We start from the raw sequence: 7,899 nt of genomic DNA on the forward strand, positions 1-7,899 counted from the left end.
GTAGCAACGTGCTGTCTGCCTCAAATCTCCCTGCCGCATCACTGTTCTTTGCTCCTTGCGCTTGTTTAGTGTCCCTGTGTGCTGGTAAACTGCTGTCGTGTTCCACCCCAGAAGGGGCTGCATTTTGAGGGAACAAAGGGATTGCCATATCGATGTCACATCTCAGTGTGTCCAGCACCTAGGGGATCCTGCATGAGGACAGGTGCAAGCAATTAAATGGGAATGATCACCATAGAGGGCCCGATTAGAAAGTCTCTCCCAGAGTTTGCTTGAACCACAGCATCTAAAACCCCCATGTGTAAACACTGCAGCTACACCTGAGAGCAGGCAGATGCAGCAACAAGAGCAGGGGCTCCATGCAAGGCCCACTCTGCTAGCAAAGCCAGCCAGGGGAGGATTGAAAATGCTCCACCTCCGCTCAGTCTGTCAATCTCCTCAGGATCAGAACCTAGCAGTGAACCATCGTTAAGGCTGATTGATTCCTTTTGGGTTCCATGCTTCGCTCCTTCCTGCTACAAGAGCCAGACCAGCTGATCGGGGCTAATGAGGGATAACTGGCAATCAGCCTCCAATTAGCAGAGGCCTGGTTAAAGCCCCCAGTCTCACTGCACAGCTCCCTTTGGGTCAGAGAAGGAGAGGTGGTGATAAACAGCCAGCCTGCCTCTCTAATGTCTGTGTGTGTGCCTGCAGGTCCATGACGGGTCTATAAAGACCTGCCAATCACAAGCCACACGCTGATTGGCCTGGCTTCGCCGAAGGAGCTCAGATACCAGCTGCAGCTAGGCAGGCCGGTCTTCCCTGAGAAACTGAGTAAAGGGCTAGCAGGGCCAGCCTGCTCCGAGCGAGGAGCCACCACCGCAGTGAAAGAAGAGGTGCTGCATCGGACCTGAAGCTGCTGGGCAAATAATGGGCTAGTTAGTGACTTTAGGTACAGCCTGAGCAAGGAATGATGCCCCCGGAGGCATTGGCACCTAGAAGTCTCACTCAGTTCATCCCATTTTCTCTTTGGTCCTGGGTGCAGAAATGTATTATTGGCCTCTGTCAGGTCTGTTACTAATCCTGTCCCCACCCCACCCCTGCTGACTCAACTGCACTGGCTAGCATGTGGGGGGACACCCAGTACAGGATAGAAACACCCCTTGTGGGGGTGGGGTGCTGGCCCCCCGTAGGTACAGCCCAGACCACGGTATCTACCACACACACCACCAAAGCCACTCCCCTGCTCAGAGGAGAGGCCAAGGACGGAATGAGCCCGGGGAGTGTGAATTTCCCTTCCTTTCCTAGAGCTCAGCATGGAGGTCCATTGGTGGGGCAATGGTGTAGTTAGGTCAGCTTAACTGCATGGATTTTTCACAGCCCTGAGCGACGTAATGCAGCCCAGCCCAGCTGGGACTCCAGCCAGGCACCCGGCGTAGGGTGACCAGACAGCAAGTGTGAAAAATGGGGACAGGGAGTGGTGGGTAATAGGAGCCTATTTAAGAAAAAGACCCAAAAATCAGGACTGTCCCTATAAAATCGGGACATCTGGTCACCCGAACCCCAAGTGAGCATTCAGTGACACGCCGGGCTGTATCTCACTAGCTGAGGGGCAGTTTCCTTGGTTACGCTAACCCCCGGTGAGACTCTCATTCAGCTTCCTGAGTGAACGCAGACTGATCACATGGTGCGGCTTCTTGTACGGGGCTCGGGCCTGCTCTTTCTTCAAGGGCCGTAGGGATAGAGATGACTTGATCGTGTTTTGCTGGAAATAGTCATTTCAAAACCAGGGAAATTTTAGTGCTGCTCAAGTGCCAGCCTGGCAGCAAGGGGGGCTAGAAGCCCATACATGGGGCAAATTGGCCCCATGCCCCCCCCAAACTGCGTGCCTCAGCTAGGGTTCCCAACCTGCCCAGATTGGTCGGGAGTCATCCAGAATCAGCATCGAGCTCCCGGTGACTATTGAAAGCAATCCGGGAGATTTTAATAGGCTGCTAAAAGTCCAGTCGACGGCACAGGGGGGCTAAGGTAGGCTCCCTCCCTGCCCTGGCTCCGCACGGCTCCTGGAGGTGGCCAGCATGTCCGGCTCCTTGGTGTAGGGGCGGCCACATGCTGCCCCCACCCCAAGCACCTACTCCGCAGCTCCCATTGGCCAGGAACTGCCTGGCCGTCCCTGCACCTAGGAGCTGGACATGCTGGTCATTTCCAGGAGCCGCCTGAGGTAAGCCCGCACCCCTCATCCATCCCGCACCCCAACCCCCTGTCCCAGCCCTAAGCCCCCACCCTGTACCCAAACTCCCACCCAGAGCCCACACCCCGACCCCCTGCCCCAGCCCCGAGCCCCCTTCTGCACTCCAAATCCTTTGGCTCCCCTGTACTCTAAACCCGTCTGCCCCTGCCCAGAGCCCTGTCCCACACGCCGAACCCCTTGGCCCCACCCCAGAATCCTGCCTCCCTCCCTCCCGCACCCCAACCCCCTGCCCCAACCCCGTGAAAGTGAGTAAGGGTGGGGCAGAGTGAGCGACGGAGGGAAGGGGGATGGAGTGAGCGGGTCATGGGTGTTCAGGTTTGTGCAATTAGGAAGTTGGCAACCCTAGCTTCAGCCCTGAGCTGTAGAGATTGTGTGTAAAAGGGCACACTCAGCATCCAGGCCCGAGTGAACTCACTCCCCGTGAGCCTGCCAGAGGCCAGGCAGACATCACCAGCTGAAGGGACAGGTGTGTGAATTCGGCCCAATCACCAAACAGCCCTCAGGTGGCATCTCCCCCACCCAAGTGATTTCCAGAGCAGCAAATTAACAGTCTGCCCTTGCACAGCACCTGCTGCTTCACCAGCCTTGAGGGGTCCACAACAGTCCTGCGAGGTGGGCAAGTATTACCACTGTTACCGTTTCAGGGGTAACGGCACCTTCACACACACAGACCCAGTCTTCCTCAAGGGCACCCACTTAAGGTTTCTGGCTTCCTTCCTTTCTGGTCTCCCACATCTCTCTCGCTCCAGATGGGAGTTTAAGCTTGCAGTCTGTCATAAATATAAAGGGAAGGGTAAAGCCCTTTAAAATCCCTCCTGGCCAGAGGAAAAATCCTCTCACCTGTAAAAGGTTAAGAAGCTAAAGGTAACCTCACTGGCACCTGACCAAAATGACCAATGAGGAGACAAGATACTTTCAAAAGCCGGGAGGAGGGAGAGAAACAAAGGGTCTGTGTCTGTCTGTCTGCTGCTTTTGCCGGGGATAGACCAGGAATGGAGTCTTAGAACTTTAGTAAGTAATCTAGCGAGGTGTGTGTGAGATTATGATTTCTTTAAATGGCTGAGAAAAGAACTGTGCTGAATAGAATAACTATTCCTGTCTGTGTGTCCTTTTTGTAACTTAAGGTTTTGCCTAGAGGGATTCTCTGTTTTGAATCTAATTACCCTGTAAGGTATCTGTCATCCTGATTTTACACAGGTGATTCATTTACTTCTATTTCTATTAAAAGTCTTCTTGTAAGAAAACTGAATGCTTTTTCATTGTTCTCAGATCTAAGGGTTTGGGTCTGTGGTCACCTATGCAAATTGGTGAGGATTTTTACCAAACCTTTCCCAGGAAGTGGGGTGCAAAGGTTGGGAGGATTTTGGGGGGAAAGATGTGTCCAAACTATGTTTCCCAGTAAACCCAGTTAGAGTTTGGTGGTGGTAGTGGATATTCCAAGGGCAAAGGATAAAATTAATTTGTACCTTGAGGAAGTTTTAACCTAAGCTGGTAAAAGTAAGCTTAGGAGGTTTTCATGCAGGTCCCCACATCTGTACCCTAGAGTTCAGAGTGGGGGAGGAACCTTGACACAGTCCTTCTGCTCCTTGCTGCCATGTCCCCAGAAGCTCTGCCTGGCATCCAGCACCTGTTGTTCTCCTTTCCCAGATGCTACACCGCTGGAGAGCAGTTACCAGCCAGCCTTCCCAAGGCAAAATACATTTTTATTAGGGCAAAAGCATTACGGAGAAAACCTGAAAACCCAAGAACCTGCATGCATTTGCTAATTACACCAGGACTCACGCATCCATCTTGTGGGGCTCATGCAAGCCAAATTATTTCCAACTTTTCAGCAAGGGTTGGGGTTCCCCTAGGACCCAAGATCCTGTTTGTTGAGTCAAAAAGAAGACCCCTCCAACCTTCCCCAAACTCAGCCTTGATATACCACAAGCCCTTTCTTGGTTTCCTGGCCTCCGCAAAACCCAGCCTGACCCAGTGTATGCAAACCATCCTAAAGGTGGTACTTCTCCGGAGGCGTTTATAATCTCAGGGATTCTAGTAATCACACACAACGCCCCCTTGTTTTTGGCTCTTGGGGGATTGTGGGTAACATCCCCTCCCCCATGGAGTTGCATACAATCCCTGGCCCACAATGACACACAAAAAACCACTCAAACTTCATACAATATAGTCCCCAAAGATACAGCAGGTGGTTGCGACATTGGCCGCAACCAGCATTTTGTAGCTGGAGAACATGAGGGAGAGAGGTTAAAGGACCTGCCTATGGGTATATAGCCAGTCTTTACCAGTCAAGGGCAGAACCCTACATCTCATGTACCTGACCGGACTGCACACCCATTTGACTTGATGTTTTGACTTTGGAATCAGGATGCCCCACTTGGCTATTTAGCCCTGTTAAGTCTCTCCCTTGTTTCAGGATTCCTCTTCTAGTTTTTTTAAACTCACATGTGACCAGTGGCCTGTCTGAGCCAGTGCAAAGAACATAGGACTTGCCATTGTGGCTCAGACCCGATGCCCACTGCGCCTAGCTACTGATCTCTGCCAGGGACCAACAGCAGATGCTTCAGAGAAAGGTGTAAGAACCCCACAGTAGGGGGATAATCTGACCCTGACATTAGATCTCATCCTGATCTCTGAAAGTTAGAGATTGGCTTGAACACTGAAGCATGAGCTTTAATACCCCTTCCAAAATGCTTGTTAACAGTAGTTATTATAAAATGGATAGTTTTATTATCCATAGACATGACCAGTCTCTTTTGAATCTTGTTAAGTTCTTGGCCTCAGTGACATCCTGTGGCAGAGTTCCACAGTCTAATTATGCATTGTGGGTAACAGTATTTCCCTTTATCTGTTCAGGGATTTGCCACCTTTACATTTTGTCAAATGTCCCCTTGTTCTTGTGTTGAGTTGCACTAACCCACTGCAGCAAGCCAGTCACAAGCTGGCCATGCTCGGCCCCACTTCTTCCTTCCCTAGGGCAGACCAGTCTTAGCCACACCCACAGCAGCGTTCCAGTGCTCTGGGTTGTAGCAGTAATGCCGAAGCCCCTGAGATCTGTTTGGGTACATTTACATCAGTTGGTGGGTGCGGATTAACCTTCCATTTTGGATGGCTTTACACCTGTAGCTGCAGCTTGACGTCCAAAGGAAGGATGCCTGACTCCGTAAGCCGCTTTGCAGAAGCATGCTAAGAGAGGGAATGCCTCCTCTAAACTCTCCTTTGCTCTGACAGCTACTGCAAAACTCCACTTCCATCACTGAGGAGTAACATCTCCGTATTTCCTTGTGCGCCCCTGTCTGTCAAGTGAAAGTTCTTAGGGGCGGGAACCACTTCTGTGTTCTGCTTGTACAGTGCCTTGCACGCTGGGGCCCCAGCGGATGACTAGGGCTCTTGGGTCACATCATAATGGTGAGCAGAAAAGCGGGGAGTAGGTAGGTCTGGGCTTGTGAGGTTGGCTTGGAGACTTCTTGTTCCTTCTGATGAAGCCAAAGCACATAGGGAAGGGCCAGAGCTTGTGACACCCAGTGACAAAGGTGCGACTGAGGTTTCACGGACACGGTCTTTAGCCCTTGAAAAGGGGCAACAAAGAGGCGCAGCAGGATTTATCTCAACAAGACATGGTCAATACGTGTGCATGGACACTGGGGCAGACAGTCAGAGCAGCCAGGAGATGGACACATCCTCCCTGGAAGTTATAAATAACTATTTCGATGTAAATGATAAAGATGCCAGTGTAAGGCTTGAGGCACCTTCACACCCCATCAGTGTGACAACATAATCCCAGCAGCGTTCCAATCATCACGCAGAGTGGAGCTCTGCCAGAACGACACCTACGAAAACTCATTCCTTCATGGCTCCGGGAAGCAGACCCCAGGCCTGTCCTAAGTCCCTGTGGAACAGGTGTCTTCCGCTGTGCACCCAGGTCACCAAGTTCAGGCTGTTTCGGAGCTGGGGGGCGGGGGGGGGGGGAGTTCAAGAGTCAGACCCCTCATAGAGAACACCCTGCCAGCTGCTGCCTGATAACGAGGGAGAGCGAACTCCAGCAGCTCTGCTGGCCTCAGCTGTAGCACAGCCAGGGGAGAGGTGATTCCCTCAGGTAGGCCGCTCCCAGGCCATAGAGGGCTTTATAGGGAATAGCCAGCACCTTAAACGACTTGGCAACCAAAGGGAAACCAGACTAGGCTCCAGAGCAGTGTGTATGATACTCCCAGCAAGATGCCCTGCTCAATAAGCAGCTGTGTTCTGCACCAGCTTTCCTCTACAAATGGCTTTAAGATGTAGCCACATGTAGAGGTCATTGCAGTAGCCTAATCTGGAGCTAACAAAGGATAACAGCAGTAAAAGTCAGCAGGCCCAAGGAACGGATGTTAATGGAAGATGTGAAGTGCTTTGAAAATCCAGACCAGGATGAATTTTGCTATCTTTAGATGTGTAAAGCCCCCTATCCCTGTAGTATGAGCACCTCACAATCTTTAACAGATTTATCCTCACAACACCCCTTGTGATGTGGGACAGTGCTGCTATGCCCATTGTACAGATGGGCAACTGAGGCCCAGAGACTGTGACTTGCCCACCGTGTGTCAGAGTCTGTGGCAGAGCAGGGAATCAAACCCAGGTCTCTTATGTCAGGGCCCTAAACCACCAGTCCATCCTTCCTCTCTGCATGTCTTCTAAACTTATAACTCACTAAACACTTTTCTAGCAGGAAATCAATGTAAGTTAATTAGCATTGCCAGGCCTTTCCTCCCTCTTCAAACTCGTTTTGCAGAGTCAAAACTATGATTTTCCCCATTCTTGGACACTGCCGGCTTGTGACTGGTTAACACATTCCTGGTAAGATGAAGGTTACACCCAGGAAGCATTTGCTTTTCTGTTTGTAATAATTAGCACTTCCTTAGGTCCTTCCAAGCAAGGATTTCACAGTGCTGAAGCTGGGATGGGCATGCTACTTGTTTGCAGATAGCCTGCAATAAGTAATAATGGGATTTGTGATGCAACCAAGTCTAAACTTGCCTGTTGAAATGAGAGCTCAATGGATTGATACCAGATCAATACAATTCTTTCAGCTCTCTTCCCACAGCTGTTCATCCCAGCCCCCACCATCATATGACCTCAGCAGTAGCCACTAAACAGCAAACCCCCCCACCACCACATCATCAGTTTGGCAAGTCATCCAGGTTTGCCAGGCACATGAAGGAAAGCCTTTAGCCTGCATAGAAAGGCCACGCTTTTATAATATACCATGATCTAGTACATAACTGCCATAGTCCCCGGCCTCTCCAACCCCATTACTCACTGATGGAGACTCAAGTACCCACAATTATGATGCAGCAAAGAGATGGGCGGGAAGGCGCCATCTGCGCTTTACAGCTTTCCAATGGCAGGGTTTCATTAAACAGAGGATTTCAGGGGTTACTAAACTCAGGCAAATAAAGATCATTAAGCAGTCTGGGAGTGCTCTGAGAGACAAACAAACAGGGAGATTTGCCTTCTGAGGCAAAGAAAAAGCATCTGAGCAGGTCTGCCCCAGATCCTGCCAACTAATGCACATAGCTGACAACATTTCACAGAAACAGAGGCTGTTTTAAGAATCCTACAACCACCCTGGGTGTTTCCACATCAAAGCAGATTCTAATCAGAGAAAAACAAGAGAATCCACAACTAGCCCCAAG

The sequence above is a fragment of the Chelonia mydas genome, chromosome 4 (genome assembly GCF_015237465.2).
Source record: "Chelonia mydas isolate rCheMyd1 chromosome 4, rCheMyd1.pri.v2, whole genome shotgun sequence".
Taxonomy (NCBI): domain Eukaryota; kingdom Metazoa; phylum Chordata; order Testudines; family Cheloniidae; genus Chelonia; species Chelonia mydas.